A 27,826-nucleotide genomic window follows, 5' to 3' on the forward strand; every position below is an offset into this window, starting at 1 on the left:
GCTCGGAGGGATGGGGATGGTTTATTGGGGACCCTCTCCTCCGGAAGGGTCCACATGAATCCTCGCCTCGTGCGCTGTTTTGGTGTGACTTCGGTCACATTTTTCAGTGCCTTGGATGCAGCTTCAATCAAAAAAAAATCTGTTCTTATCAGTTTAATATCTGATACGTCCCCTATCTGGGGACCATATATTAAATGGATTTTTAGAACAGGGAGATGGAAAAAGAGCTTGCTCTGTCCACTCCACGCATTGACCTGGTATTGCAGTATCTCCAGGACCGGTGCACCCCTTCTTTAATGCAGTTTCTAAAATCAGAAAGAATTGAATTCAATGTTTTTTGTTCATTTTGCTTGTTTGTCGGATTTTGGGATGGACTCTTTGGCTTTGCTTTTCTTCTCCTCATTGGATTTTTCATGTTCAAAGTTGCAGAAGCCAGATTACAAGCTCATTTTGGTTCAACTTCAGCAACTGTGCATTGCATTGCCATGTAATGTGATGCAATGCTATCTTTCTAGCTCTCCCTTTTTACTTCCTTTTGGATAAACAGACATATTAGGCAAGCATTTTGGAGCTTTCACCTAAATAACTACAGGTGGTGAGATAAGCTGCACAATATAATTGACCTTTCAGTATATTGTTGCACACACACCATCTATTTAGCAAATGCCCTTGTTATCAACAGCAGCCTTTTAAACTCACCTGAGCTAACAGGTATGTGCGCTGGTTACTCTGCTGCGCTTAAAATTTCTTTTTTGGTTTGCTACAATGCCTTTTCTGAAACGTTGTCTCCTTCTGCTGGAACACTGACTTCTTTCATTTAATGCCTGCAGACTATAAAAGAGAACCCAACCCAAAAAGTTTGGTTGATTAGTCTGTGGCATTCTGTTAAACTGTTGCTTATGGCGGTCTCTGTGAGCTTCTCAGCGACATTCAGCCAGCCAGGTATCCTGCCTGCAGTAGATGGAATGTGGCAATGGAACGCTGGCTGCGCGTGTCATAATAGGCTCTGAGCCTTTATATACCTGTGCACAGCAGCAGCCACCTTCAGTCTGCTGCTGGACAGCCAGCAGCAGCAGCAGCAGGAGAGGTATGTAATCAGGAGCCCTCCTGCTAAGGGTAGACAGCTGCTCGTTCCACCCCACCCCCCACCTTAATTGGTTCTCCTCCCTTCCAACAGTGTTGAGGCGGGTGGGAACAGCAGGGGGTGAAGGTGCTGTGTTTAAAGAGGTGGAGTTATGCAGATCTAAAACGCGTGGATTGCAGCAGCAGCAAGCCGAAAAGTGCAGGCATGTAAGGGATCTAGAGGTTGACAACATGTCTTCTTAACGGGAGTCCAGGAGCTCATCTCCACAAATGGACTTTTCAGGATCCTTGGGTGGCTCCGTAGTTTGAAACCAATTCTGGTTATCGCTTCTCGGCCTTTTGGCTAAGATCAAGTGTAGTATCTGTTCTTATCAGTTTAATATCTGATACGTCCCCTATCTGGGGACCATATATTAAATGGATTTTTAGAACAGGGAGATGGAAAAAGAGCTTGCTCTGTCCACTCCACGCATTGACCTGGTATTGCAGTATCTCCAGGACCGGTGCACCCCTTCTTTAATGCAGTTTCTAAAATCAGAAAGAATTGAATTCAATGTTTTTTGTTCATTTTGCTTGTTTGTCGGATTTTGGGATGGACTCTTTGGCTTTGCTTTTCTTCTCCTCATTGGATTTTTCATGTTCAAAGTTGCAGAAGCCAGATTACAAGCTCATTTTGGTTCAACTTCAGCAACTGTGCATTGCATTGCCATGTAATGTGATGCAATGCTATCTTTCTAGCTCTCCCTTTTTACTTCCTTTTGGATAAACAGACATATTAGGCAAGCATTTTGGAGCTTTCACCTAAATAACTACAGGTGGTGAGATAAGCTGCACAATATAATTGACCTTTCAGTATATTGTTGCACACACACCATCTATTTAGCAAATGCCCTTGTTATCAACAGCAGCCTTTTAAACTCACCTGAGCTAACAGGTATGTGCGCTGGTTACTCTGCTGCGCTTAAAATTTCTTTTTTGGTTTGCTACAATGCCTTTTCTGAAACGTTGTCTCCTTCTGCTGGAACACTGACTTCTTTCATTTAATGCCTGCAGACTATAAAAGAGAACCCAACCCAAAAAGTTTGGTTGATTAGTCTGTGGCATTCTGTTAAACTGTTGCTTATGGCGGTCTCTGTGAGCTTCTCAGCGACATTCAGCCAGCCAGGTATCCTGCCTGCAGTAGATGGAATGTGGCAATGGAACGCTGGCTGCGCGTGTCATAATAGGCTCTGAGCCTTTATATACCTGTGCACAGCAGCAGCCACCTTCAGTCTGCTGCTGGACAGCCAGCAGCAGCAGCAGCAGGAGAGGTATGTAATCAGGAGCCCTCCTGCTAAGGGTAGACAGCTGCTCGTTCCACCCCACCCCCCGCCTTAATTGGTTCTCCTCCCTTCCAACGGTGTTGAGGCGGGTGGGAACAGCAGGGGGTGAAGGTGCTGTGTTTAAAGAGGTGGAGTTATGCAGATCTAAAACGCGTGGATTGCAGCAGCAGCAAGCCGAAAAGTGCAGGCATGTAAGGGATCTAGAGGTTGACAACATGTCTTCTTAACGGGAGTCCAGGAGCTCATCTCCACAAATGGACTTTTCAGGATCCTTGGGTGGCTCCGTAGTTTGAAACCAATTCTGGTTATCGCTTCTCGGCCTTTTGGCTAAGATCAAGTGTAGTATCTGTTCTTATCAGTTTAATATCTGATACGTCCCCTATCTGGGGACCATATATTAAATGGATTTTTAGAACAGGGAGATGGAAAAAGAGCTTGCTCTGTCCACTCCACGCATTGACCTGGTATTGCAGTATCTCCAGGACCGGTGCACCCCTTCTTTAATGCAGTTTCTAAAATCAGAAAGAATTGAATTCAATGTTTTTTGTTCATTTTGCTTGTTTGTCGGATTTTGGGATGGACTCTTTGGCTTTGCTTTTCTTCTCCTCATTGGATTTTTCATGTTCAAAGTTGCAGAAGCCAGATTACAAGCTCATTTTGGTTCAACTTCAGCAACTGTGCATTGCATTGCCATGTAATGTGATGCAATGCTATCTTTCTAGCTCTCCCTTTTTACTTCCTTTTGGATAAACAGACATATTAGGCAAGCATTTTGGAGCTTTCACCTAAATAACTACAGGTGGTGAGATAAGCTGCACAATATAATTGACCTTTCAGTATATTGTTGCACACACACCATCTATTTAGCAAATGCCCTTGTTATCAACAGCAGCCTTTTAAACTCACCTGAGCTAACAGGTATGTGCGCTGGTTACTCTGCTGCGCTTAAAATTTCTTTTTTGGTTTGCTACAATGCCTTTTCTGAAACGTTGTCTCCTTCTGCTGGAACACTGACTTCTTTCATTTAATGCCTGCAGACTATAAAAGAGAACCCAACCCAAAAAGTTTGGTTGATTAGTCTGTGGCATTCTGTTAAACTGTTGCTTATGGCGGTCTCTGTGAGCTTCTCAGCGACATTCAGCCAGCCAGGTATCCTGCCTGCAGTAGATGGAATGTGGCAATGGAACGCTGGCTGCGCGTGTCATAATAGGCTCTGAGCCTTTATATACCTGTGCACAGCAGCAGCCACCTTCAGTCTGCTGCTGGACAGCCAGCAGCAGCAGCAGCAGGAGAGGTATGTAATCAGGAGCCCTCCTGCTAAGGGTAGACAGTTGCTCGTTCCACCCCACCCCCCGCCTTAATTGGTTCTCCTCCCTTCCAACAGTGTTGAGGCGGGTGGGAACAGCAGGGGGTGAAGGTGCTGTGTTTAAAGAGGTGGAGTTATGCAGATCTAAAACGCGTGGATTGCAGCAGCAGCAAGCCGAAAAGTGCAGGCATGTAAGGGATCTAGAGGTTGACAACATGTCTTCTTAACGGGAGTCCAGGAGCTCATCTCCACAAATGGACTTTTCAGGATCCTTGGGTGGCTCCGTAGTTTGAAACCAATTCTGGTTATCGCTTCTCGGCCTTTTGGCTAAGATCAAGTGTAGTATCTGTTCTTATCAGTTTAATATCTGATACGTCCCCTATCTGGGGACCATATATTAAATGGATTTTTAGAACAGGGAGATGGAAAAAGAGCTTGCTCTGTCCACTCCACGCATTGACCTGGTATTGCAGTATCTCCAGGACCGGTGCACCCCTTCTTTAATGCAGTTTCTAAAATCAGAAAGAATTGAATTCAATGTTTTTTGTTCATTTTGCTTGTTTGTCGGATTTTGGGATGGACTCTTTGGCTTTGCTTTTCTTCTCCTCATTGGATTTTTCATGTTCAAAGTTGCAGAAGCCAGATTACAAGCTCATTTTGGTTCAACTTCAGCAACTGTGCATTGCATTGCCATGTAATGTGATGCAATGCTATCTTTCTAGCTCTCCCTTTTTACTTCCTCTTGGATAAACAGACATATTAGGCAAGCATTTTGGAGCTTTCACCTAAATAACTACAGGTGGTGAGATAAGCTGCACAATATAATTGACCTTTCAGTATATTGTTGCACACACACCATCTATTTAGCAAATGCCCTTGTTATCAACAGCAGCCTTTTAAACTCACCTGAGCTAACAGGTATGTGCGCTGGTTACTCTGCTGCGCTTAAAATTTCTTTTTTGGTTTGCTACAATGCCTTTTCTGAAACGTTGTCTCCTTCTGCTGGAACACTGACTTCTTTCATTTAATGCCTGCAGACTATAAAAGAGAACCCAACCCAAAAAGTTTGGTTGATTAGTCTGTGGCATTCTGTTAAACTATTGCTTATGGCGGTCTCTGTGAGCTTCTCAGCGACATTCAGCCAGCCAGGTATCCTGCCTGCAGTAGATGGAATGTGGCAATGGAACGCTGGCTGCGCGTGTCATAATAGGCTCTGAGCCTTTATATACCTGTGCACAGCAGCAGCCACCTTCAGTCTGCTGCTGGACAGCCAGCAGCAGCAGCAGCAGGAGAGGTATGTAATCAGGAGCCCTCCTGCTAAGGGTAGACAGCTGCTCGTTCCACCCCACCCCCCGCCTTAATTGGTTCTCCTCCCTTCCAACGGTGTTGAGGCGGGTGGGAACAGCAGGGGGTGAAGGTGCTGTGTTTAAAGAGGTGGAGTTATGCAGATCTAAAACGCGTGGATTGCAGCAGCAGCAAGCCGAAAAGTGCAGGCATGTAAGGGATCTAGAGGTTGACAACATGTCTTCTTAACGGGAGTCCAGGAGCTCATCTCCACAAATGGACTTTTCAGGATCCTTGGGTGGCTCCGTAGTTTGAAACCAATTCTGGTTATCGCTTCTCGGCCTTTTGGCTAAGATCAAGTGTAGTATCTGTTCTTATCAGTTTAATATCTGATACGTCCCCTATCTGGGGACCATATATTAAATGGATTTTTAGAACAGGGAGATGGAAAAAGAGCTTGCTCTGTCCACTCCACGCATTGACCTGGTATTGCAGTATCTCCAGGACCGGTGCACCCCTTCTTTAATGCAGTTTCTAAAATCAGAAAGAATTGAATTCAATGTTTTTTGTTCATTTTGCTTGTTTGTCGGATTTTGGGATGGACTCTTTGGCTTTGCTTTTCTTCTCCTCATTGGATTTTTCATGTTCAAAGTTGCAGAAGCCAGATTACAAGCTCATTTTGGTTCAACTTCAGCAACTGTGCATTGCATTGCCATGTAATGTGATGCAATGCTATCTTTCTAGCTCTCCCTTTTTACTTCCTTTTGGATAAACAGACATATTAGGCAAGCATTTTGGAGCTTTCACCTAAATAACTACAGGTGGTGAGATAAGCTGCACAATATAATTGACCTTTCAGTATATTGTTGCACACACACCATCTATTTAGCAAATGCCCTTGTTATCAACAGCAGCCTTTTAAACTCACCTGAGCTAACAGGTATGTGCGCTGGTTACTCTGCTGCGCTTAAAATTTCTTTTTTGGTTTGCTACAATGCCTTTTCTGAAACGTTGTCTCCTTCTGCTGGAACACTGACTTCTTTCATTTAATGCCTGCAGACTATAAAAGAGAACCCAACCCAAAAAGTTTGGTTGATTAGTCTGTGGCATTCTGTTAAACTGTTGCTTATGGCGGTCTCTGTGAGCTTCTCAGCGACATTCAGCCAGCCAGGTATCCTGCCTGCAGTAGATGGAATGTGGCAATGGAACGCTGGCTGCGCGTGTCATAATAGGCTCTGAGCCTTTATATACCTGTGCACAGCAGCAGCCACCTTCAGTCTGCTGCTGGACAGCCAGCAGCAGCAGCAGCAGGAGAGGTATGTAATCAGGAGCCCTCCTGCTAAGGGTAGACAGCTGCTCGTTCCACCCCACCCCCCGCCTTAATTGGTTCTCCTCCCTTCCAACGGTGTTGAGGCGGGTGGGAACAGCAGGGGGTGAAGGTGCTGTGTTTAAAGAGGTGGAGTTATGCAGATCTAAAACGCGTGGATTGCAGCAGCAGCAAGCCGAAAAGTGCAGGCATGTAAGGGATCTAGAGGTTGACAACATGTCTTCTTAACGGGAGTCCAGGAGCTCATCTCCACAAATGGACTTTTCAGGATCCTTGGGTGGCTCCGTAGTTTGAAACCAATTCTGGTTATCGCTTCTCGGCCTTTTGGCTAAGATCAAGTGTAGTATCTGTTCTTATCGCTTCTCGGCCTTTTGGCTAAGATCAAGTGTAGTATCATTTGAAAAGGCAGTTTTGTCCTTGGGCTGCCCTAGTAAATTGATGCATATTACACACTGGTTTGGTGCACTTGTTAGTACGCCAGGTGGCTCATAGAGTTATCTGATGGAAAACATGGCCCTCCAGGATCGAAGTCACTAGTCTGGGTAAGTGTGAGGGCTTTGGAGCAATGTGCCCCAGGAGTAGGCGCCCTGGTGTGAGTCCAAGCTTACTGGGACTGGGAACCCCAGAAAGACTTGGCTTCGTAGCACGCCGCACCTTTGCCAATCATACTTTCTGAGCAACCCCCCCTATTCCTGGCCTCCGGGCTAGGAAGGGGAATTTTTATAAACCCGGTCGGAGGTCCGGTCAGCTTTGGGCTGAGAAACCAACACAGGCTCCAGCTCCACTAGGGTGGCAGCCTAGATGGAAGCTGGGAGCACGAAAACGGCTCTTCTCCGGCTTCGGCTAGGGAGAGCATCGGAGATCCTTGACCCTCGCTGTGGCCTTCTGGCTCGGAGGGATAGGGATGGTTTATTGGGTCCCTCTCCTCCGGGAAGGGTCCACATGAATCCTCGCCTCGTGCGCTGTTTTGGTGTGACTTCGGTCACATTTTTCAGTGCCTTGGATGCAGCTTCAATCAAAAAATCTGTTCTTATCAGTTTAATATCTGATACGTCCCCTATCTGGGGACCATATATTAAATGGATTTTTAGAACAGGGAGATGGAAAAAGAGCTTGCTCTGTCCACTCCACGCATTGACCTGGTATTGCAGTATCTCCAGGACCGGTGCACCCCTTCTTTAATGCAGTTTCTAAAATCAGAAAGAATTGAATTCAATGTTTTTTGTTCATTTTGCTTGTTTGTCGGATTTTGGGATGGACTCTTTGGCTTTGCTTTTCTTCTCCTCATTGGATTTTTCATGTTCAAAGTTGCAGAAGCCAGATTACAAGCTCATTTTGGTTCAACTTCAGCAACTGTGCATTGCATTGCCATGTAATGTGATGCAATGCTATCTTTCTAGCTCTCCCTTTTTACTTCCTTTTGGATAAACAGACATATTAGGCAAGCATTTTGGAGCTTTCACCTAAATAACTACAGGTGGTGAGATAAGCTGCACAATATAATTGACCTTTCAGTATATTGTTGCACACACACCATCTATTTAGCAAATGCCCTTGTTATCAACAGCAGCCTTTTAAACTCACCTGAGCTAACAGGTATGTGCGCTGGTTACTCTGCTGCGCTTAAAATTTCTTTTTTGGTTTGCTACAATGCCTTTTCTGAAACGTTGTCTCCTTCTGCTGGAACACTGACTTCTTTCATTTAATGCCTGCAGACTATAAAAGAGAACCCAACCCAAAAAGTTTGGTTGATTAGTCTGTGGCATTCTGTTAAACTGTTGCTTATGGCGGTCTCTGTGAGCTTCTCAGCGACATTCAGCCAGCCAGGTATCCTGCCTGCAGTAGATGGAATGTGGCAATGGAACGCTGGCTGCGCGTGTCATAATAGGCTCTGAGCCTTTATATACCTGTGCACAGCAGCAGCCACCTTCAGTCTGCTGCTGGACAGCCAGCAGCAGCAGCAGCAGGAGAGGTATGTAATCAGGAGCCCTCCTGCTAAGGGTAGACAGCTGCTCGTTCCACCCCACCCCCCGCCTTAATTGGTTCTCCTCCCTTCCAACGGTGTTGAGGCGGGTGGGAACAGCAGGGGGTGAAGGTGCTGTGTTTAAAGAGGTGGAGTTATGCAGATCTAAAACGCGTGGATTGCAGCAGCAGCAAGCCGAAAAGTGCAGGCATGTAAGGGATCTAGAGGTTGACAACATGTCTTCTTAACGGGAGTCCAGGAGCTCATCTCCACAAATGGACTTTTCAGGATCCTTGGGTGGCTCCGTAGTTTGAAACCAATTCTGGTTATCGCTTCTCGGCCTTTTGGCTAAGATCAAGTGTAGTATCTGTTCTTATCAGTTTAATATCTGATACGTCCCCTATCTGGGGACCATATATTAAATGGATTTTTAGAACAGGGAGATGGAAAAAGAGCTTGCTCTGTCCACTCCACGCATTGACCTGGTATTGCAGTATCTCCAGGACCGGTGCACCCCTTCTTTAATGCAGTTTCTAAAATCAGAAAGAATTGAATTCAATGTTTTTTGTTCATTTTGCTTGTTTGTCGGATTTTGGGATGGACTCTTTGGCTTTGCTTTTCTTCTCCTCATTGGATTTTTCATGTTCAAAGTTGCAGAAGCCAGATTACAAGCTCATTTTGGTTCAACTTCAGCAACTGTGCATTGCATTGCCATGTAATGTGATGCAATGCTATCTTTCTAGCTCTCCCTTTTTACTTCCTTTTGGATAAACAGACATATTAGGCAAGCATTTTGGAGCTTTCACCTAAATAACTACAGGTGGTGAGATAAGCTGCACAATATAATTGACCTTTCAGTATATTGTTGCACACACACCATCTATTTAGCAAATGCCCTTGTTATCAACAGCAGCCTTTTAAACTCACCTGAGCTAACAGGTATGTGCGCTGGTTACTCTGCTGCGCTTAAAATTTCTTTTTTGGTTTGCTACAATGCCTTTTCTGAAACGTTGTCTCCTTCTGCTGGAACACTGACTTCTTTCATTTAATGCCTGCAGACTATAAAAGAGAACCCAACCCAAAAAGTTTGGTTGATTAGTCTGTGGCATTCTGTTAAACTGTTGCTTATGGCGGTCTCTGTGAGCTTCTCAGCGACATTCAGCCAGCCAGGTATCCTGCCTGCAGTAGATGGAATGTGGCAATGGAACGCTGGCTGCGCGTGTCATAATAGGCTCTGAGCCTTTATATACCTGTGCACAGCAGCAGCCACCTTCAGTCTGCTGCTGGACAGCCAGCAGCAGCAGCAGCAGGAGAGGTATGTAATCAGGAGCCCTCCTGCTAAGGGTAGACAGCTGCTCGTTCCACCCCACCCCCCGCCTTAATTGGTTCTCCTCCCTTCCAACGGTGTTGAGGCGGGTGGGAACAGCAGGGGGTGAAGGTGCTGTGTTTAAAGAGGTGGAGTTATGCAGATCTAAAACGCGTGGATTGCAGCAGCAGCAAGCCGAAAAGTGCAGGCATGTAAGGGATCTAGAGGTTGACAACATGTCTTCTTAACGGGAGTCCAGGAGCTCATCTCCACAAATGGACTTTTCAGGATCCTTGGGTGGCTCCGTAGTTTGAAACCAATTCTGGTTATCGCTTCTCGGCCTTTTGGCTAAGATCAAGTGTAGTATCTGTTCTTATCAGTTTAATATCTGATACGTCCCCTATCTGGGGACCATATATTAAATGGATTTTTAGAACAGGGAGATGGAAAAAGAGCTTGCTCTGTCCACTCCACGCATTGACCTGGTATTGCAGTATCTCCAGGACCGGTGCACCCCTTCTTTAATGCAGTTTCTAAAATCAGAAAGAATTGAATTCAATGTTTTTTGTTCATTTTGCTTGTTTGTCGGATTTTGGGATGGACTCTTTGGCTTTGCTTTTCTTCTCCTCATTGGATTTTTCATGTTCAAAGTTGCAGAAGCCAGATTACAAGCTCATTTTGGTTCAACTTCAGCAACTGTGCATTGCATTGCCATGTAATGTGATGCAATGCTATCTTTCTAGCTCTCCCTTTTTACTTCCTTTTGGATAAACAGACATATTAGGCAAGCATTTTGGAGCTTTCACCTAAATAACTACAGGTGGTGAGATAAGCTGCACAATATAATTGACCTTTCAGTATATTGTTGCACACACACCATCTATTTAGCAAATGCCCTTGTTATCAACAGCAGCCTTTTAAACTCACCTGAGCTAACAGGTATGTGCGCTGGTTACTCTGCTGCGCTTAAAATTTCTTTTTTGGTTTGCTACAATGCCTTTTCTGAAACGTTGTCTCCTTCTGCTGGAACACTGACTTCTTTCATTTAATGCCTGCAGACTATAAAAGAGAACCCAACCCAAAAAGTTTGGTTGATTAGTCTGTGGCATTCTGTTAAACTGATGCTTATGGCGGTCTCTGTGAGCTTCTCAGCGACATTCAGCCAGCCAGGTATCCTGCCTGCAGTAGATGGAATGTGGCAATGGAACGCTGGCTGCGCGTGTCATAATAGGCTCTGAGCCTTTATATACCTGTGCACAGCAGCAGCCACCTTCAGTCTGCTGCTGGACAGCCAGCAGCAGCAGCAGCAGGAGAGGTATGTAATCAGGAGCCCTCCTGCTAAGGGTAGACAGCTGCTCGTTCCACCCCACCCCCCGCCTTAATTGGTTCTCCTCCCTTCCAACGGTGTTGAGGCGGGTGGGAACAGCAGGGGGTGAAGGTGCTGTGTTTAAAGAGGTGGAGTTATGCAGATCTAAAACGCGTGGATTGCAGCAGCAGCAAGCCGAAAAGTGCAGGCATGTAAGGGATCTAGAGGTTGACAACATGTCTTCTTAACGGGAGTCCAGGAGCTCATCTCCACAAATGGACTTTTCAGGATCCTTGGGTGGCTCCGTAGTTTGAAACCAATTCTGGTTATCGCTTCTCGGCCTTTTGGCTAAGATCAAGTGTAGTATCTGTTCTTATCAGTTTAATATCTGATACGTCCCCTATCTGGGGACCATATATTAAATGGATTTTTAGAACAGGGAGATGGAAAAAGAGCTTGCTCTGTCCACTCCACGCATTGACCTGGTATTGCAGTATCTCCAGGACCGGTGCACCCCTTCTTTAATGCAGTTTCTAAAATCAGAAAGAATTGAATTCAATGTTTTTTGTTCATTTTGCTTGTTTGTCGGATTTTGGGATGGACTCTTTGGCTTTGCTTTTCTTCTCCTCATTGGATTTTTCATGTTCAAAGTTGCAGAAGCCAGATTACAAGCTCATTTTGGTTCAACTTCAGCAACTGTGCATTGCATTGCCATGTAATGTGATGCAATGCTATCTTTCTAGCTCTCCCTTTTTACTTCCTTTTGGATAAACAGACATATTAGGCAAGCATTTTGGAGCTTTCACCTAAATAACTACAGGTGGTGAGATAAGCTGCACAATATAATTGACCTTTCAGTATATTGTTGCACACACACCATCTATTTAGCAAATGCCCTTGTTATCAACAGCAGCCTTTTAAACTCACCTGAGCTAACAGGTATGTGCGCTGGTTACTCTGCTGCGCTTAAAATTTCTTTTTTGGTTTACTACAATGCCTTTTCTGAAACGTTGTCTCCTTCTGCTGGAACACTGACTTCTTTCATTTAATGCCTGCAGACTATAAAAGAGAACCCAACCCAAAAAGTTTGGTTGATTAGTCTGTGGCATTCTGTTAAACTGTTGCTTATGGCGGTCTCTGTGAGCTTCTCAGCGACATTCAGCCAGCCAGGTATCCTGCCTGCAGTAGATGGAATGTGGCAATGGAACGCTGGCTGCGCGTGTCATAATAGGCTCTGAGCCTTTATATACCTGTGCACAGCAGCAGCCACCTTCAGTCTGCTGCTGGACAGCCAGCAGCAGCAGCAGCAGGAGAGGTATGTAATCAGGAGCCCTCCTGCTAAGGGTAGACAGCTGCTCGTTCCACCCCACCCCCCGCCTTAATTGGTTCTCCTCCCTTCCAACGGTGTTGAGGCGGGTGGGAACAGCAGGGGGTGAAGGTGCTGTGTTTAAAGAGGTGGAGTTATGCAGATCTAAAACGCGTGGATTGCAGCAGCAGCAAGCCGAAAAGTGCAGGCATGTAAGGGATCTAGAGGTTGACAACATGTCTTCTTAACGGGAGTCCAGGAGCTCATCTCCACAAATGGACTTTTCAGGATCCTTGGGTGGCTCCGTAGTTTGAAACCAATTCTGGTTATCGCTTCTCGGCCTTTTGGCTAAGATCAAGTGTAGTATCTGTTCTTATCAGTTTAATATCTGATACGTCCCCTATCTGGGGACCATATATTAAATGGATTTTTAGAACAGGGAGATGGAAAAAGAGCTTGCTCTGTCCACTCCACGCATTGACCTGGTATTGCAGTATCTCCAGGACCGGTGCACCCCTTCTTTAATGCAGTTTCTAAAATCAGAAAGAATTGAATTCAATGTTTTTTGTTCATTTTGCTTGTTTGTCGGATTTTGGGATGGACTCTTTGGCTTTGCTTTTCTTCTCCTCATTGGATTTTTCATGTTCAAAGTTGCAGAAGCCAGATTACAAGCTCATTTTGGTTCAACTTCAGCAACTGTGCATTGCATTGCCATGTAATGTGATGCAATGCTATCTTTCTAGCTCTCCCTTTTTACTTCCTTTTGGATAAACAGACATATTAGGCAAGCATTTTGGAGCTTTCACCTAAATAACTACAGGTGGTGAGATAAGCTGCACAATATAATTGACCTTTCAGTATATTGTTGCACACACACCATCTATTTAGCAAATGCCCTTGTTATCAACAGCAGCCTTTTAAACTCACCTGAGCTAACAGGTATGTGCGCTGGTTACTCTGCTGCGCTTAAAATTTCTTTTTTGGTTTGCTACAATGCCTTTTCTGAAACGTTGTCTCCTTCTGCTGGAACACTGACTTCTTTCATTTAATGCCTGCAGACTATAAAAGAGAACCCAACCCAAAAAGTTTGGTTGATTAGTCTGTGGCATTCTGTTAAACTGTTGCTTATGGCGGTCTCTGTGAGCTTCTCAGCGACATTCAGCCAGCCAGGTATCCTGCCTGCAGTAGATGGAATGTGGCAATGGAACGCTGGCTGCGCGTGTCATAATAGGCTCTGAGCCTTTATATACCTGTGCACAGCAGCAGCCACCTTCAGTCTGCTGCTGGACAGCCAGCAGCAGCAGCAGCAGGAGAGGTATGTAATCAGGAGCCCTCCTGCTAAGGGTAGACAGCTGCTCGTTCCACCCCACCCCCCGCCTTAATTGGTTCTCCTCCCTTCCAACGGTGTTGAGGCGGGTGGGAACAGCAGGGGGTGAAGGTGCTGTGTTTAAAGAGGTGGAGTTATGCAGATCTAAAACGCGTGGATTGCAGCAGCAGCAAGCCGAAAAGTGCAGGCATGTAAGGGATCTAGAGGTTGACAACATGTCTTCTTAACGGGAGTCCAGGAGCTCATCTCCACAAATGGACTTTTCAGGATCCTTGGGTGGCTCCGTAGTTTGAAACCAATTCTGGTTATCGCTTCTCGGCCTTTTGGCTAAGATCAAGTGTAGTATCTGTTCTTATCAGTTTAATATCTGATACGTCCCCTATCTGGGGACCATATATTAAATGGATTTTTAGAACAGGGAGATGGAAAAAGAGCTTGCTCTGTCCACTCCACGCATTGACCTGGTATTGCAGTATCTCCAGGACCGGTGCACCCCTTCTGTAATGCAGTTTCTAAAATCAGAAAGAATTGAATTCAATGTTTTTTGTTCATTTTGCTTGTTTGTCGGATTTTGGGATGGACTCTTTGGCTTTGCTTTTCTTCTCCTCATTGGATTTTTCATGTTCAAAGTTGCAGAAGCCAGATTACAAGCTCATTTTGGTTCAACTTCAGCAACTGTGCATTGCATTGCCATGTAATGTGATGCAATGCTATCTTTCTAGCTCTCCCTTTTTACTTCCTTTTGGATAAACAGACATATTAGGCAAGCATTTTGGAGCTTTCACCTAAATAACTACAGGTGGTGAGATAAGCTGCACAATATAATTGACCTTTCAGTATATTGTTGCACACACACCATCTATTTAGCAAATGCCCTTGTTATCAACAGCAGCCTTTTAAACTCACCCGAGCTAACAGGTATGTGCGCTGGTTACTCTGCTGCGCTTAAAATTTCTTTTTTGGTTTGCTACAATGCCTTTTCTGAAACGTTGTCTCCTTCTGCTGGAACACTGACTTCTTTCATTTAATGCCTGCAGACTATAAAAGAGAACCCAACCCAAAAAGTTTGGTTGATTAGTCTGTGGCATTCTGTTAAACTGTTGCTTATGGCGGTCTCTGTGAGCTTCTCAGCGACATTCAGCCAGCCAGGTATCCTGCCTGCAGTAGATGGAATGTGGCAATGGAACGCTGGCTGCGCGTGTCATAATAGGCTCTGAGCCTTTATATACCTGTGCACAGCAGCAGCCACCTTCAGTCTGCTGCTGGACAGCCAGCAGCAGCAGCAGCAGGAGAGGTATGTAATCAGGAGCCCTCCTGCTAAGGGTAGACAGCTGCTCGTTCCACCCCACCCCCCGCCTTAATTGGTTCTCCTCCCTTCCAACGGTGTTGAGGCGGGTGGGAACAGCAGGGGGTGAAGGTGCTGTGTTTAAAGAGGTGGAGTTATGCAGATCTAAAACGCGTGGATTGCAGCAGCAGCAAGCCGAAAAGTGCAGGCATGTAAGGGATCTAGAGGTTGACAACATGTCTTCTTAACGGGAGTCCAGGAGCTCATCTCCACAAATGGACTTTTCAGGATCCTTGGGTGGCTCCGTAGTTTGAAACCAATTCTGGTTATCGCTTCTCGGCCTTTTGGCTAAGATCAAGTGTAGTATCTGTTCTTATCAGTTTAATATCTGATACGTCCCCTATCTGGGGACCATATATTAAATGGATTTTTAGAACAGGGAGATGGAAAAAGAGCTTGCTCTGTCCACTCCACGCATTGACCTGGTATTGCAGTATCTCCAGGACCGGTGCACCCCTTCTTTAATGCAGTTTCTAAAATCAGAAAGAATTGAATTCAATGTTTTTTGTTCATTTTGCTTGTTTGTCGGATTTTGGGATGGACTCTTTGGCTTTGCTTTTCTTCTCCTCATTGGATTTTTCATGTTCAAAGTTGCAGAAGCCAGATTACAAGCTCATTTTGGTTCAACTTCAGCAACTGTGCATTGCATTGCCATGTAATGTGATGCAATGCTATCTTTCTAGCTCTCCCTTTTTACTTCCTTTTGGATAAACAGACATATTAGGCAAGCATTTTGGAGCTTTCACCTAAATAACTACAGGTGGTGAGATAAGCTGCACAATATAATTGACCTTTCAGTATATTGTTGCACACACACCATCTATTTAGCAAATGCCCTTGTTATCAACAGCAGCCTTTTAAACTCACCTGAGCTAACAGGTATGTGCGCTGGTTACTCTGCTGCGCTTAAAATTTCTTTTTTGGTTTGCTACAATGCCTTTTCTGAAACGTTGTCTCCTTCTGCTGGAACACTGACTTCTTTCATTTAATGCCTGCAGACTATAAAAGAGAACCCAACCCAAAAAGTTTGGTTGATTAGTCTGTGGCATTCTGTTAAACTGTTGCTTATGGCGGTCTCTGTGAGCTTCTCAGCGACATTCAGCCAGCCAGGTATCCTGCCTGCAGTAGATGGAATGTGGCAATGGAACGCTGGCTGCGCGTGTCATAATAGGCTCTGAGCCTTTATATACCTGTGCACAGCAGCAGCCACCTTCAGTCTGCTGCTGGACAGCCAGCAGCAGCAGCAGCAGGAGAGGTATGTAATCAGGAGCCCTCCTGCTAAGGGTAGACAGCTGCTCGTTCCACCCCACCCCCCGCCTTAATTGGTTCTCCTCCCTTCCAACGGTGTTGAGGCGGGTGGGAACAGCAGGGGGTGAAGGTGCTGTGTTTAAAGAGGTGGAGTTATGCAGATCTAAAACGCGTGGATTGCAGCAGCAGCAAGCCGAAAAGTGCAGGCATGTAAGGGATCTAGAGGTTGACAACATGTCTTCTTAACGGTAGTCCAGGAGCTCATCTCCACAAATGGACTTTTCAGGATCCTTGGGTGGCTCCGTAGTTTGAAACCAATTCTGGTTATCGCTTCTCGGCCTTTTGGCTAAGATCAAGTGTAGTATCTGTTCTTATCAGTTTAATATCTGATACGTCCCCTATCTGGGGACCATATATTAAATGGATTTTTAGAACAGGGAGATGGAAAAAGAGCTTGCTCTGTCCACTCCACGCATTGACCTGGTATTGCAGTATCTCCAGGACCGGTGCACCCCTTCTTTAATGCAGTTTCTAAAATCAGAAAGAATTGAATTCAATGTTTTTTGTTCATTTTGCTTGTTTGTCGGATTTTGGGATGGACTCTTTGGCTTTGCTTTTCTTCTCCTCATTGGATTTTTCATGTTCAAAGTTGCAGAAGCCAGATTACAAGCTCATTTTGGTTCAACTTCAGCAACTGTGCATTGCATTGCCATGTAATGTGATGCAATGCTATCTTTCTAGCTCTCCCTTTTTACTTCCTTTTGGATAAACAGACATATTAGGCAAGCATTTTGGAGCTTTCACCTAAATAACTACAGGTGGTGAGATAAGCTGCACAATATAATTGACCTTTCAGTATATTGTTGCACACACACCATCTATTTAGCAAATGCCCTTGTTATCAACAGCAGCCTTTTAAACTCACCTGAGCTAACAGGTATGTGCGCTGGTTACTCTGCTGCGCTTAAAATTTCTTTTTTGGTTTGCTACAATGCCTTTTCTGAAACGTTGTCTCCTTCTGCTGGAACACTGACTTCTTTCATTTAATGCCTGCAGACTATAAAAGAGAACCCAACCCAAAAAGTTTGGTTGATTAGTCTGTGGCATTCTGTTAAACTGTTGCTTATGGCGGTCTCTGTGAGCTTCTCAGCGACATTCAGCCAGCCAGGTATCCTGCCTGCAGTAGATGGAATGTGGCAATGGAACGCTGGCTGCGCGTGTCATAATAGGCTCTGAGCCTTTATATACCTGTGCACAGCAGCAGCCACCTTCAGTCTGCTGCTGGACAGCCAGCAGCAGCAGCAGCAGGAGAGGTATGTAATCAGGAGCCCTCCTGCTAAGGGTAGACAGCTGCTCGTTCCACCCCACCCCCCGCCTTAATTGGTTCTCCTCCCTTCCAACGGTGTTGAGGCGGGTGGGAACAGCAGGGGGTGAAGGTGCTGTGTTTAAAGAGGTGGAGTTATGCAGATCTAAAACGCGTGGATTGCAGCAGCAGCAAGCCGAAAAGTGCAGGCATGTAAGGGATCTAGAGGTTGACAACATGTCTTCTTAACGGGAGTCCAGGAGCTCATCTCCACAAATGGACTTTTCAGGATCCTTGGGTGGCTCCGTAGTTTGAAACCAATTCTGGTTATCGCTTCTCGGCCTTTTGGCTAAGATCAAGTGTAGTATCTGTTCTTATCAGTTTAATATCTGATACGTCCCCTATCTGGGGACCATATATTAAATGGATTTTTAGAACAGGGAGATGGAAAAAGAGCTTGCTCTGTCCACTCCACGCATTGACCTGGTATTGCAGTATCTCCAGGACCGGTGCACCCCTTCTTTAATGCAGTTTCTAAAATCAGAAAGAATTGAATTCAATGTTTTTTGTTCATTTTGCTTGTTTGTCGGATTTTGGGATGGACTCTTTGGCTTTGCTTTTCTTCTCCTCATTGGATTTTTCATGTTCAAAGTTGCAGAAGCCAGATTACAAGCTCATTTTGGTTCAACTTCAGCAACTGTGCATTGCATTGCCATGTAATGTGATGCAATGCTATCTTTCTAGCTCTCCCTTTTTACTTCCTTTTGGATAAACAGACATATTAGGCAAGCATTTTGGAGCTTTCACCTAAATAACTACAGGTGGTGAGATAAGCTGCACAATATAATTGACCTTTCAGTATATTGTTGCACACACACCATCTATTTAGCAAATGCCCTTGTTATCAACAGCAGCCTTTTAAACTCACCTGAGCTAACAGGTATGTGCGCTGGTTACTCTGCTGCGCTTAAAATTTCTTTTTTGGTTTGCTACAATGCCTTTTCTGAAACGTTGTCTCCTTCTGCTGGAACACTGACTTCTTTCATTCAATGCCTGCAGACTATAAAAGAGAACCCAACCCAAAAAGTTTGGTTGATTAGTCTGTGGCATTCTGTTAAACTGTTGCTTATGGCGGTCTCTGTGAGCTTCTCAGCGACATTCAGCCAGCCAGGTATCCTGCCTGCAGTAGATGGAATGTGGCAATGGAACGCTGGCTGCGCGTGTCATAATAGGCTCTGAGCCTTTATATACCTGTGCACAGCAGCAGCCACCTTCAGTCTGCTGCTGGACAGCCAGCAGCAGCAGCAGCAGGAGAGGTATGTAATCAGGAGCCCTCCTGCTAAGGGTAGACAGCTGCTCGTTCCACCCCACCCCCCGCCTTAATTGGTTCTCCTCCCTTCCAACGGTGTTGAGGCGGGTGGGAACAGCAGGGGGTGAAGGTGCTGTGTTTAAAGAGGTGGAGTTATGCAGATCTAAAACGCGTGGATTGCAGCAGCAGCAAGCCGAAAAGTGCAGGCATGTAAGGGATCTAGAGGTTGACAACATGTCTTCTTAACGGGAGTCCAGGAGCTCATCTCCACAAATGGACTTTTCAGGATCCTTGGGTGGCTCCGTAGTTTGAAACCAATTCTGGTTATCGCTTCTCGGCCTTTTGGCTAAGATCAAGTGTAGTATCTTTTGAAAAGGCAGTTTTGTCCTTGGGCTGCCCTAGTAAATTGATGCATATTACACACTGGTTTGGTGCACTTGTTAGTACGCCAGGTGGCTCATAGAGTTATCTGATGGAAAACATGGCCATCCAGGATCGAAGTCACTAGGCTGGGTAAGTGTGAGGGCTTTGGAGCAATGTGCCCCAGGAGTAGGCGCCCTGGTGGGAGTCCAAGCTTACTGGGACTGGGAACCCCAGAAAGACTTGGCTTCGTAGCACGCCGCACCTTTGCCAATCATACTTTCTGAGCAACCCCCCCTATTCCTGGCCTCCGGGCTAGGAAGGGGAATTTTTATAAACCCGGTCGGAGGTCCGGTCAGCTTTGGGCTGAGAAACCAACACAGGCTCCAGCTCCACTAGGGTGGCAGCCTAGATGGAAGCTGGGAGCACGAAAACGGCTCTTCTCCGGCTTCGGCTAGGGAGAGCATCGGAGATCCCTGACCCTCGCTGTGGCCTTCTGGCTCGGAGGGATGGGGATGGTTTATTGGGGACCCTCTCCTCCGGGAAGGGTCCACATGAATCCTCGCCTCGTGCGCTGTTTTGGTGTGACTTCGGTCACATTTTTCAGTGCCTTGGATGCAGCTTCAATCAAAAATCTGTTCTTATCAGTTTAATATCTGATACGTCCCCTATCTGGGGACCATATATTAAATGGATTTTTAGAACAGGGAGATGGAAAAAGAGCTTGCTCTGTCCACTCCACGCATTGACCTGGTATTGCAGTATCTCCAGGACCGGTGCACCCCTTCTTTAATGCAGTTTCTAAAATCAGAAAGAATTGAATTCAATGTTTTTTGTTCATTTTGCTTGTTTGTCGGATTTTGGGATGGACTCTTTGGCTTTGCTTTTCTTCTCCTCATTGGATTTTTCATGTTCAAAGTTGCAGAAGCCAGATTACAAGCTCATTTTGGTTCAACTTCAGCAACTGTGCATTGCATTGCCATGTAATGTGATGCAATGCTATCTTTCTAGCTCTCCCTTTTTACTTCCTTTTGGATAAACAGACATATTAGGCAAGCATTTTGGAGCTTTCACCTAAATAACTACAGGTGGTGAGATAAGCTGCACAATATAATTGACCTTTCAGTATATTGTTGCACACACACCATCTATTTAGCAAATGCCCTTGTTATCAACAGCAGCCTTTTAAACTCACCTGAGCTAACAGGTATGTGCGCTGGTTACTCTGCTGCGCTTAAAATTTCTTTTTTGGTTTGCTACAATGCCTTTTCTGAAACGTTGTCTCCTTCTGCTGGAACACTGACTTCTTTCATTTAATGCTTGCAGACTATAAAAGAGAACCCAACCCAAAAAGTTTGGTTGATTAGTCTGTGGCATTCTGTTAAACTGTTGCTTATGGCGGTCTCTGTGAGCTTCTCAGCGACATTCAGCCAGCCAGGTATCCTGCCTGCAGTAGATGGAATGTGGCAATGGAACGCTGGCTGTGCGTGTCATAATAGGCTCTGAGCCTTTATATACCTGTGCACAGCAGCAGCCACCTTCAGTCTGCTGCTGGACAGCCAGCAGCAGCAGCAGCAGGAGAGGTATGTAATCAGGAGCCCTCCTGCTAAGGGTAGACAGCTGCTCGTTCCACCCCACCCCCCGCCTTAATTGGTTCTCCTCCCTTCCAACGGTGTTGAGGCGGGTGGGAACAGCAGGGGGTGAAGGTGCTGTGTTTAAAGAGGTGGAGTTATGCAGATCTAAAACGCGTGGATTGCAGCAGCAGCAAGCCGAAAAGTGCAGGCATGTAAGGGATCTAGAGGTTGACAACATGTCTTCTTAACGGGAGTCCAGGAGCTCATCTCCACAAATGGACTTTTCAGGATCCTTGGGTGGCTCCGTAGTTTGAAACCAATTCTGGTTATCGCTTCTCGGCCTTTTGGCTAAGATCAAGTGTAGTATCTGTTCTTATCAGTTTAATATCTGATACGTCCCCTATCTGGGGACCATATATTAAATGGATTTTTAGAACAGGGAGATGGAAAAAGAGCTTGCTCTGTCCACTCCACGCATTGACCTGGTATTGCAGTATCTCCAGGACCGGTGCACCCCTTCTTTAATGCAGTTTCTAAAATCAGAAAGAATTGAATTCAATGTTTTTTGTTCATTTTGCTTGTTTGTCGGATTTTGGGATGGACTCTTTGGCTTTGCTTTTCTTCTCCTCATTGGATTTTTCATGTTCAAAGTTGCAGAAGCCAGATTACAAGCTCATTTTGGTTCAACTTCAGCAACTGTGCATTGCATTGCCATGTAATGTGATGCAATGCTATCTTTCTAGCTCTCCCTTTTTACTTCCTTTTGGATAAACAGACATATTAGGCAAGCATTTTGGAGCTTTCACCTAAATAACTACAGGTGGTGAGATAAGCTGCACAATATAATTGACCTTTCAGTATATTGTTGCACACACACCATCTATTTAGCAAATGCCCTTGTTATCAACAGCAGCCTTTTAAACTCACCTGAGCTAACAGGTATGTGCGCTGGTTACTCTGCTGCGCTTAAAATTTCTTTTTTGGTTTGCTACAATGCCTTTTCTGAAACGTTGTCTCCTTCTGCTGGAACACTGACTTCTTTCATTTAATGCCTGCAGACTATAAAAGAGAACCCAACCCAAAAAGTTTGGTTGATTAGTCTGTGGCATTCTGTTAAACTGTTGCTTATGGCGGTCTCTGTGAGCTTCTCAGCGACATTCAGCCAGTCAGGTATCCTGCCTGCAGTAGATGGAATGTGGCAATGGAACGCTGGCTGCGCGTGTCATAATAGGCTCTGAGCCTTTATATACCTGTGCACAGCAGCAGCCACCTTCAGTCTGCTGCTGGACAGCCAGCAGCAGCAGCAGCAGGAGAGGTATGTAATCAGGAGCCCTCCTGCTAAGGGTAGACAGCTGCTCGTTCCACCCCACCCCCCGCCTTAATTGGTTCTCCTCCCTTCCAACGGTGTTGAGGCGGGTGGGAACAGCAGGGGGTGAAGGTGCTGTGTTTAAAGAGGTGGAGTTATGCAGATCTAAAACGCGTGGATTGCAGCAGCAGCAAGCCGAAAAGTGCAGGCATGTAAGGGATCTAGAGGATGACAACATGTCTTCTTAACGGGAGTCCAGGAGCTCATCTCCACAAATGGACTTTTCAGGATCCTTGGGTGGCTCCGTAGTTTGAAACCAATTCTGGTTATCGCTTCTCGGCCTTTTGGCTAAGATCAAGTGTAGTATCTGTTCTTATCAGTTTAATATCTGATACGTCCCCTATCTGGGGACCATATATTAAATGGATTTTTAGAACAGGGAGATGGAAAAAGAGCTTGCTCTGTCCACTCCACGCATTGACCTGGTATTGCAGTATCTCCAGGACCGGTGCACCCCTTCTTTAATGCAGTTTCTAAAATCAGAAAGAATTGAATTCAATGTTTTTTGTTCATTTTGCTTGTTTGTCGGATTTTGGGATGGACTCTTTGGCTTTGCTTTTCTTCTCCTCATTGGATTTTTCATGTTCAAAGTTGCAGAAGCCAGATTACAAGCTCATTTTGGTTCAACTTCAGCAACTGTGCATTGCATTGCCATGTAATGTGATGCAATGCTATCTTTCTAGCTCTCCCTTTTTACTTCCTTTTGGATAAACAGACATATTAGGCAAGCATTTTGGAGCTTTCACCTAAATAACTACAGGTGGTGAGATAAGCTGCACAATATAATTGACCTTTCAGTATATTGTTGCACACACACCATCTATTTAGCAAATGCCCTTGTTATCAACAGCAGCCTTTTAAACTCACCTGAGCTAACAGGTATGTGCGCTGGTTACTCTGCTGCGCTTAAAATTTCTTTTTTGGTTTGCTACAATGCCTTTTCTGAAACGTTGTCTCCTTCTGCTGGAACACTGACTTCTTTCATTTAATGCCTGCAGACTATAAAAGAGAACCCAACCCAAAAAGTTTGGTTGATTAGTCTGTGGCATTCTGTTAAACTGTTGCTTATGGCGGTCTCTGTGAGCTTCTCAGCGACATTCAGCCAGCCAGGTATCCTGCCTGCAGTAGATGGAATGTGGCAATGGAACGCTGGCTGCGCGTGTCATAATAGGCTCTGAGCCTTTATATACCTGTGCACAGCAGCAGCCACCTTCAGTCTGCTGCTGGACAGCCAGCAGCAGCAGCAGCAGGAGAGGTATGTAATCAGGAGCCCTCCTGCTAAGGGTAGACAGCTGCTCGTTCCACCCCACCCCCCGCCTTAATTGGTTCTCCTCCCTTCCAACGGTGTTGAGGCGGGTGGGAACAGCAGGGGGTGAAGGTGCTGTGTTTAAAGAGGTGGAGTTATGCAGATCTAAAACGCGTGGATTGCAGCAGCAGCAAGCCGAAAAGTGCAGGCATGTAAGGGATCTAGAGGTTGACAACATGTCTTCTTAACGGGAGTCCAGGAGCTCATCTCCACAAATGGACTTTTCAGGATCCTTGGGTGGCTCCGTAGTTTGAAACCAATTCTGGTTATCGCTTCTCGGCCTTTTGGCTAAGATCAAGTGTAGTATCTGTTCTTATCAGTTTAATATCTGATACGTCCCCTATCTGGGGACCATATATTAAATGGATTTTTAGAACAGGGAGATGGAAAAAGAGCTTGCTCTGTCCACTCCACGCATTGACCTGGTATTGCAGTATCTCCAGGACCGGTGCACCCCTTCTTTAATGCAGTTTCTAAAATCAGAAAGAATTGAATTCAATGTTTTTTGTTCATTTTGCTTGTTTGTCGGATTTTGGGATGGACTCTTTGGCTTTGCTTTTCTTCTCCTCATTGGATTTTTCATGTTCAAAGTTGCAGAAGCCAGATTACAAGCTCATTTTGGTTCAACTTCAGCAACTGTGCATTGCATTGCCATGTAATGTGATGCAATGCTATCTTTCTAGCTCTCCCTTTTTACTTCCTTTTGGATAAACAGACATATTAGGCAAGCATTTTGGAGCTTTCACCTAAATAACTACAGGTGGTGAGATAAGCTGCACAATATAATTGACCTTTCAGTATATTGTTGCACACACACCATCTATTTAGCAAATGCCCTTGTTATCAACAGCAGCCTTTTAAACTCACCTGAGCTAACAGGTATGTGCGCTGGTTACTCTGCTGCGCTTAAAATTTCTTTTTTGGTTTGCTACAATGCCTTTTCTGAAACGTTGTCTCCTTCTGCTGGAACACTGACTTCTTTCATTTAATGCCTGCAGACTATAAAAGAGAACCCAACCCAAAAAGTTTGGTTGATTAGTCTGTGGCATTCTGTTAAACTGTTGCTTATGGCGGTCTCTGTGAGCTTCTCAGCGACATTCAGCCAGCCAGGTATCCTGCATGCAGTAGATGGAATGTGGCAATGGAACGCTGGCTGCGCGTGTCATAATAGGCTCTGAGCCTTTATATACCTGTGCACAGCAGCAGCCACCTTCAGTCTGCTGCTGGACAGCCAGCAGCAGCAGCAGCAGGAGAGGTATGTAATCAGGAGCCCTCCTGCTAAGGGTAGACAGCTGCTCGTTCCACCCCACCCCCCGCCTTAATTGGTTCTCCTCCCTTCCAACGGTGTTGAGGCGGGTGGGAACAGCAGGGGGTGAAGGTGCTGTGTTTAAAGAGGTGGAGTTATGCAGATCTAAAACGCGTGGATTGCAGCAGCAGCAAGCCGAAAAGTGCAGGCATGTAAGGGATCTAGAGGTTGACAACATGTCTTCTTAACGGGAGTCCAGGAGCTCATCTCCACAAATGGACTTTTCAGGATCCTTGGGTGGCTCCGTAGTTTGAAACCAATTCTGGTTATCGCTTCTCGGCCTTTTGGCTAAGATCAAGTGTAGTATCTGTTCTTATCAGTTTAATATCTGATACGTCCCCTATCTGGGGACCATATATTAAATGGATTTTTAGAACAGGGAGAGGGAAAAAGAGCTTGCTCTGTCCACTCCACGCATTGACCTGGTATTGCAGTATCTCCAGGACCGGTGCACCCCTTCTTTAATGCAGTTTCTAAAATCAGAAAGAATTGAATTCAATGTTTTTTGTTCATTTTGCTTGTTTGTCGGATTTTGGGATGGACTCTTTGGCTTTGCTTTTCTTCTCCTCATTGGATTTTTCATGTTCAAAGTTGCAGAAGCCAGATTACAAGCTCATTTTGGTTCAACTTCAGCAACTGTGCATTGCATTGCCATGTAATGTGATGCAATGCTATCTTTCTAGCTCTCCCTTTTTACTTCCTTTTGGATAAACAGACATATTAGGCAAGCATTTTGGAGCTTTCACCTAAATAACTACAGGTGGTGAGATAAGCTGCACAATATAATTGACCTTTCAGTATATTGTTGCACACACACCATCTATTTAGCAAATGCCCTTGTTATCAACAGCAGCCTTTTAAACTCACCTTAGCTAACAGGTATGTGCGCTGGTTACTCTGCTGCGCTTAAAATTTCTTTTTTGGTTTGCTACAATGCCTTTTCTGAAACGTTGTCTCCTTCTGCTGAAACACTGACTTCTTTCATTTAATGCCTGCAGACTATAAAAGAGAACCCAACCCAAAAAGTTTGGTTGATTAGTCTGTGGCATTCTGTTAAACTGTTGCTTATGGCGGTCTCTGTGAGCTTCTCAGCCACAATCAGCCAGCCAGGTATCCTGCCTGCAGTAGATGGAATGTGGCAATGGAACGCTGGCTGCGCGTGTCATAATAGGCTCTGAGCCTTTATATACCTGTGCACAGCAGCAGCCACCTTCAGTCTGCTGCTGGACAGCCAGCAGCAGCAGCAGCAGGAGAGGTATGTAATCAGGAGCCCTCCTGCTAAGGGTAGACAGCTGCTCGTTCCACCCCACCCCCCGCCTTAATTGGTTCTCCTCCCTTCCAACGGTGTTGAGGCGGGTGGGAACAGCAGGGGGTGAAGGTGCTGTGTTTAAAGAGGTGGAGTTATGCAGATCTAAAACGCGTGGATTGCAGCAGCAGCAAGCCGAAAAGTGCAGGCATGTAAGGGATCTAGAGGTTGACAACATGTCTTCTTAACGGGAGTCCAGGAGCTCATCTCCACAAATGGACTTTTCAGGATCCTTGGGTGGCTCCGTAGTTTGAAACCAATTCTGGTTATCGCTTCTCGGCCTTTTGGCTAAGATCAAGTGTAGTATCTGTTCTTATCAGTTTAATATCTGATACGTCCCCTATCTGGGGACCATATATTAAATGGATTTTTAGAACAGGGAGATGGAAAAAGAGCTTGCTCTGTCCACTCCACGCATTGACCTGGTATTGCAGTATCTCCAGGACCGGTGCACCCCTTCTTTAATGCAGTTTCTAAAATCAGAAAGAATTGAATTCAATGTTTTTTGTTCATTTTTCTTGTTTGTCGGATTTTGGGATGGACTCTTTGGCTTTGCTTTTCTTCTCCTCATTGGATTTTTCATGTTCAAAGTTGCAGAAGCCAGATTACAAGCTCATTTTGGTTCAACTTCAGCAACTGTGCATTGCATTGCCATGTAATGTGATGCAATGCTATCTTTCTAGCTCTCCCTTTTTACTTCCTTTTGGATAAACAGACATATTAGGCAAGCATTTTGGAGCTTTCACCTAAATAACTACAGGTGGTGAGATAAGCTGCACAATATAATTGACCTTTCAGTATATTGTTGCACACACACCATCTATTTAGCAAATGCCCTTGTTATCAACAGCAGCCTTTTAAACTCACCTGAGCTAACAGGTATGTGCGCTGGTTACTCTGCTGCGCTTAAAATTTCTTTTTTGGTTTGCTACAATGCCTTTTCTGAAACGTTGTCTCCTTCTGCTGGAACACTGACTTCTTTCATTTAATGCCTGCAGACTATAAAAGAGAACCCAACCCAAAAAGTTTGGTTGATTAGTCTGTGGCATTCTGTTAAACTGTTGCTTATGGCGGTCTCTGTGAGCTTCTCAGCGACATTCAGCCAGCCAGGTATCCTGCCTGCAGTAGATGGAATGTGGCAATGGAACGCTGGCTGCGCGTGTCATAATAGGCTCTGAGCCTTTATATACCTGTGCACAGCAGCAGCCACCTTCAGTCTGCTGCTGGACAGCCAGCAGCAGCAGCAGCAGGAGAGCTATGTAATCAGGAGCCCTCCTGCTAAGGGTAGACAGCTGCTCGTTCCACCCCAAACCCCGCCTTAATTGGTTCTCCTCCCTTCCAACGGTGTTGAGGCGGGTGGGAACAGCAGGGGGTGAAGGTGCTGTGTTTAAAGAGGTGGAGTTATGCAGATCTAAAACGCGTGGATTGCAGCAGCAGCAAGCCGAAAAGTGCAGGCATGTAAGGGATCTAGAGGTTGACAACATGTCTTCTTAACGGGAGTCCAGGAGCTCATCTCCACAAATGGACTTTTCAGGATCCTTGGGTGGCTCCGTAGTTTGAAACCAATTCTGGTTATCGCTTCTCGGCCTTTTGGCTAAGATCAAGTGTAGTATCTGTTCTTATCAGTTTAATATCTGATACGTCCCCTATCTGGGGACCATATATTAAATGGATTTTTAGAACAGGGAGATGGAAAAAGAGCTTGCTCTGTCCACTCCACGCATTGACCTGGTATTGCAGTATCTCCAGGACCGGTGCACCCCTTCTTTAATGCAGTTTCTAAAATCAGAAAGAATTGAATTCAATGTTTTTTGTTCATTTTGCTTGTTTGTCGGATTTTGGGATGGACTCTTTGGCTTTGCTTTTCTTCTCC

At 45.3% G+C, this 27,826-nt stretch overlaps 20 non-coding genes and 3 pseudogenes across 20 annotated transcripts; all 23 read left to right on the forward strand.

Moving 5' to 3' along the window:
• Window positions 1-106: 106 nt before the first annotated feature.
• On the forward strand, window positions 107-291 carry LOC141229659 (U2 spliceosomal RNA). The gene has a single exon (XR_012296313.1). It is a non-coding gene; the product is annotated as a U2 spliceosomal RNA (small nuclear RNA).
• Window positions 292-1,406: 1,115 nt separating this feature from the next.
• LOC141229581 (U2 spliceosomal RNA) lies at window positions 1,407-1,597 on the forward strand. The gene has a single exon (XR_012296238.1). It is a non-coding gene; the product is annotated as a U2 spliceosomal RNA (small nuclear RNA).
• A 1,115-nt stretch (window positions 1,598-2,712) lies between these two features.
• LOC141229593 (U2 spliceosomal RNA) lies at window positions 2,713-2,903 on the forward strand. Its single transcript, XR_012296249.1, has one exon. It is a non-coding gene; the product is annotated as a U2 spliceosomal RNA (small nuclear RNA).
• A 1,115-nt stretch (window positions 2,904-4,018) lies between these two features.
• LOC141229604 (U2 spliceosomal RNA) lies at window positions 4,019-4,209 on the forward strand. The gene has a single exon (XR_012296260.1). It is a non-coding gene; the product is annotated as a U2 spliceosomal RNA (small nuclear RNA).
• Window positions 4,210-5,324: 1,115 nt separating this feature from the next.
• Window positions 5,325-5,515, forward strand: LOC141229616 (U2 spliceosomal RNA). The gene has a single exon (XR_012296271.1). It is a non-coding gene; the product is annotated as a U2 spliceosomal RNA (small nuclear RNA).
• A 1,115-nt stretch (window positions 5,516-6,630) lies between these two features.
• On the forward strand, window positions 6,631-6,793 carry LOC141229701 (U2 spliceosomal RNA; annotated as a pseudogene).
• A 523-nt stretch (window positions 6,794-7,316) lies between these two features.
• On the forward strand, window positions 7,317-7,498 carry LOC141229653 (U2 spliceosomal RNA). Its single transcript, XR_012296308.1, has one exon. It is a non-coding gene; the product is annotated as a U2 spliceosomal RNA (small nuclear RNA).
• A 1,115-nt stretch (window positions 7,499-8,613) lies between these two features.
• LOC141229628 (U2 spliceosomal RNA) lies at window positions 8,614-8,804 on the forward strand. The gene has a single exon (XR_012296283.1). It is a non-coding gene; the product is annotated as a U2 spliceosomal RNA (small nuclear RNA).
• A 1,115-nt stretch (window positions 8,805-9,919) lies between these two features.
• On the forward strand, window positions 9,920-10,110 carry LOC141229639 (U2 spliceosomal RNA). Its single transcript, XR_012296294.1, has one exon. It is a non-coding gene; the product is annotated as a U2 spliceosomal RNA (small nuclear RNA).
• A 1,115-nt stretch (window positions 10,111-11,225) lies between these two features.
• On the forward strand, window positions 11,226-11,416 carry LOC141229650 (U2 spliceosomal RNA). Its single transcript, XR_012296305.1, has one exon. It is a non-coding gene; the product is annotated as a U2 spliceosomal RNA (small nuclear RNA).
• A 1,115-nt stretch (window positions 11,417-12,531) lies between these two features.
• On the forward strand, window positions 12,532-12,722 carry LOC141229661 (U2 spliceosomal RNA). Its single transcript, XR_012296315.1, has one exon. It is a non-coding gene; the product is annotated as a U2 spliceosomal RNA (small nuclear RNA).
• Window positions 12,723-13,837: 1,115 nt separating this feature from the next.
• Window positions 13,838-14,028, forward strand: LOC141229672 (U2 spliceosomal RNA). The gene has a single exon (XR_012296324.1). It is a non-coding gene; the product is annotated as a U2 spliceosomal RNA (small nuclear RNA).
• A 1,115-nt stretch (window positions 14,029-15,143) lies between these two features.
• Window positions 15,144-15,334, forward strand: LOC141229684 (U2 spliceosomal RNA). Its single transcript, XR_012296333.1, has one exon. It is a non-coding gene; the product is annotated as a U2 spliceosomal RNA (small nuclear RNA).
• Window positions 15,335-16,449: 1,115 nt separating this feature from the next.
• On the forward strand, window positions 16,450-16,640 carry LOC141229696 (U2 spliceosomal RNA). The gene has a single exon (XR_012296341.1). It is a non-coding gene; the product is annotated as a U2 spliceosomal RNA (small nuclear RNA).
• Window positions 16,641-17,755: 1,115 nt separating this feature from the next.
• On the forward strand, window positions 17,756-17,946 carry LOC141229708 (U2 spliceosomal RNA). Its single transcript, XR_012296344.1, has one exon. It is a non-coding gene; the product is annotated as a U2 spliceosomal RNA (small nuclear RNA).
• Window positions 17,947-19,061: 1,115 nt separating this feature from the next.
• On the forward strand, window positions 19,062-19,177 carry LOC141229711 (U2 spliceosomal RNA; annotated as a pseudogene).
• Window positions 19,178-19,701: 524 nt separating this feature from the next.
• Window positions 19,702-19,882, forward strand: LOC141229658 (U2 spliceosomal RNA; annotated as a pseudogene).
• Window positions 19,883-20,997: 1,115 nt separating this feature from the next.
• On the forward strand, window positions 20,998-21,188 carry LOC141229720 (U2 spliceosomal RNA). The gene has a single exon (XR_012296345.1). It is a non-coding gene; the product is annotated as a U2 spliceosomal RNA (small nuclear RNA).
• A 1,115-nt stretch (window positions 21,189-22,303) lies between these two features.
• Window positions 22,304-22,494, forward strand: LOC141229723 (U2 spliceosomal RNA). Its single transcript, XR_012296346.1, has one exon. It is a non-coding gene; the product is annotated as a U2 spliceosomal RNA (small nuclear RNA).
• A 1,115-nt stretch (window positions 22,495-23,609) lies between these two features.
• LOC141229725 (U2 spliceosomal RNA) lies at window positions 23,610-23,800 on the forward strand. The gene has a single exon (XR_012296348.1). It is a non-coding gene; the product is annotated as a U2 spliceosomal RNA (small nuclear RNA).
• Window positions 23,801-24,915: 1,115 nt separating this feature from the next.
• Window positions 24,916-25,106, forward strand: LOC141229506 (U2 spliceosomal RNA). Its single transcript, XR_012296166.1, has one exon. It is a non-coding gene; the product is annotated as a U2 spliceosomal RNA (small nuclear RNA).
• Window positions 25,107-26,221: 1,115 nt separating this feature from the next.
• On the forward strand, window positions 26,222-26,412 carry LOC141229726 (U2 spliceosomal RNA). The gene has a single exon (XR_012296349.1). It is a non-coding gene; the product is annotated as a U2 spliceosomal RNA (small nuclear RNA).
• Window positions 26,413-27,527: 1,115 nt separating this feature from the next.
• On the forward strand, window positions 27,528-27,718 carry LOC141229727 (U2 spliceosomal RNA). The gene has a single exon (XR_012296350.1). It is a non-coding gene; the product is annotated as a U2 spliceosomal RNA (small nuclear RNA).
• The last annotated feature ends 108 nt before the right edge of the window (window positions 27,719-27,826 follow it).

This window comes from Phyllobates terribilis, unplaced genomic scaffold (genome assembly GCF_046119375.1).
Source record: "Phyllobates terribilis strain yellow unplaced genomic scaffold, ASM4611937v1 Scaffold_487__1_contigs__length_1357975, whole genome shotgun sequence".
Classification (NCBI taxonomy): Eukaryota; Metazoa; Chordata; class Amphibia; order Anura; family Dendrobatidae; genus Phyllobates; species Phyllobates terribilis.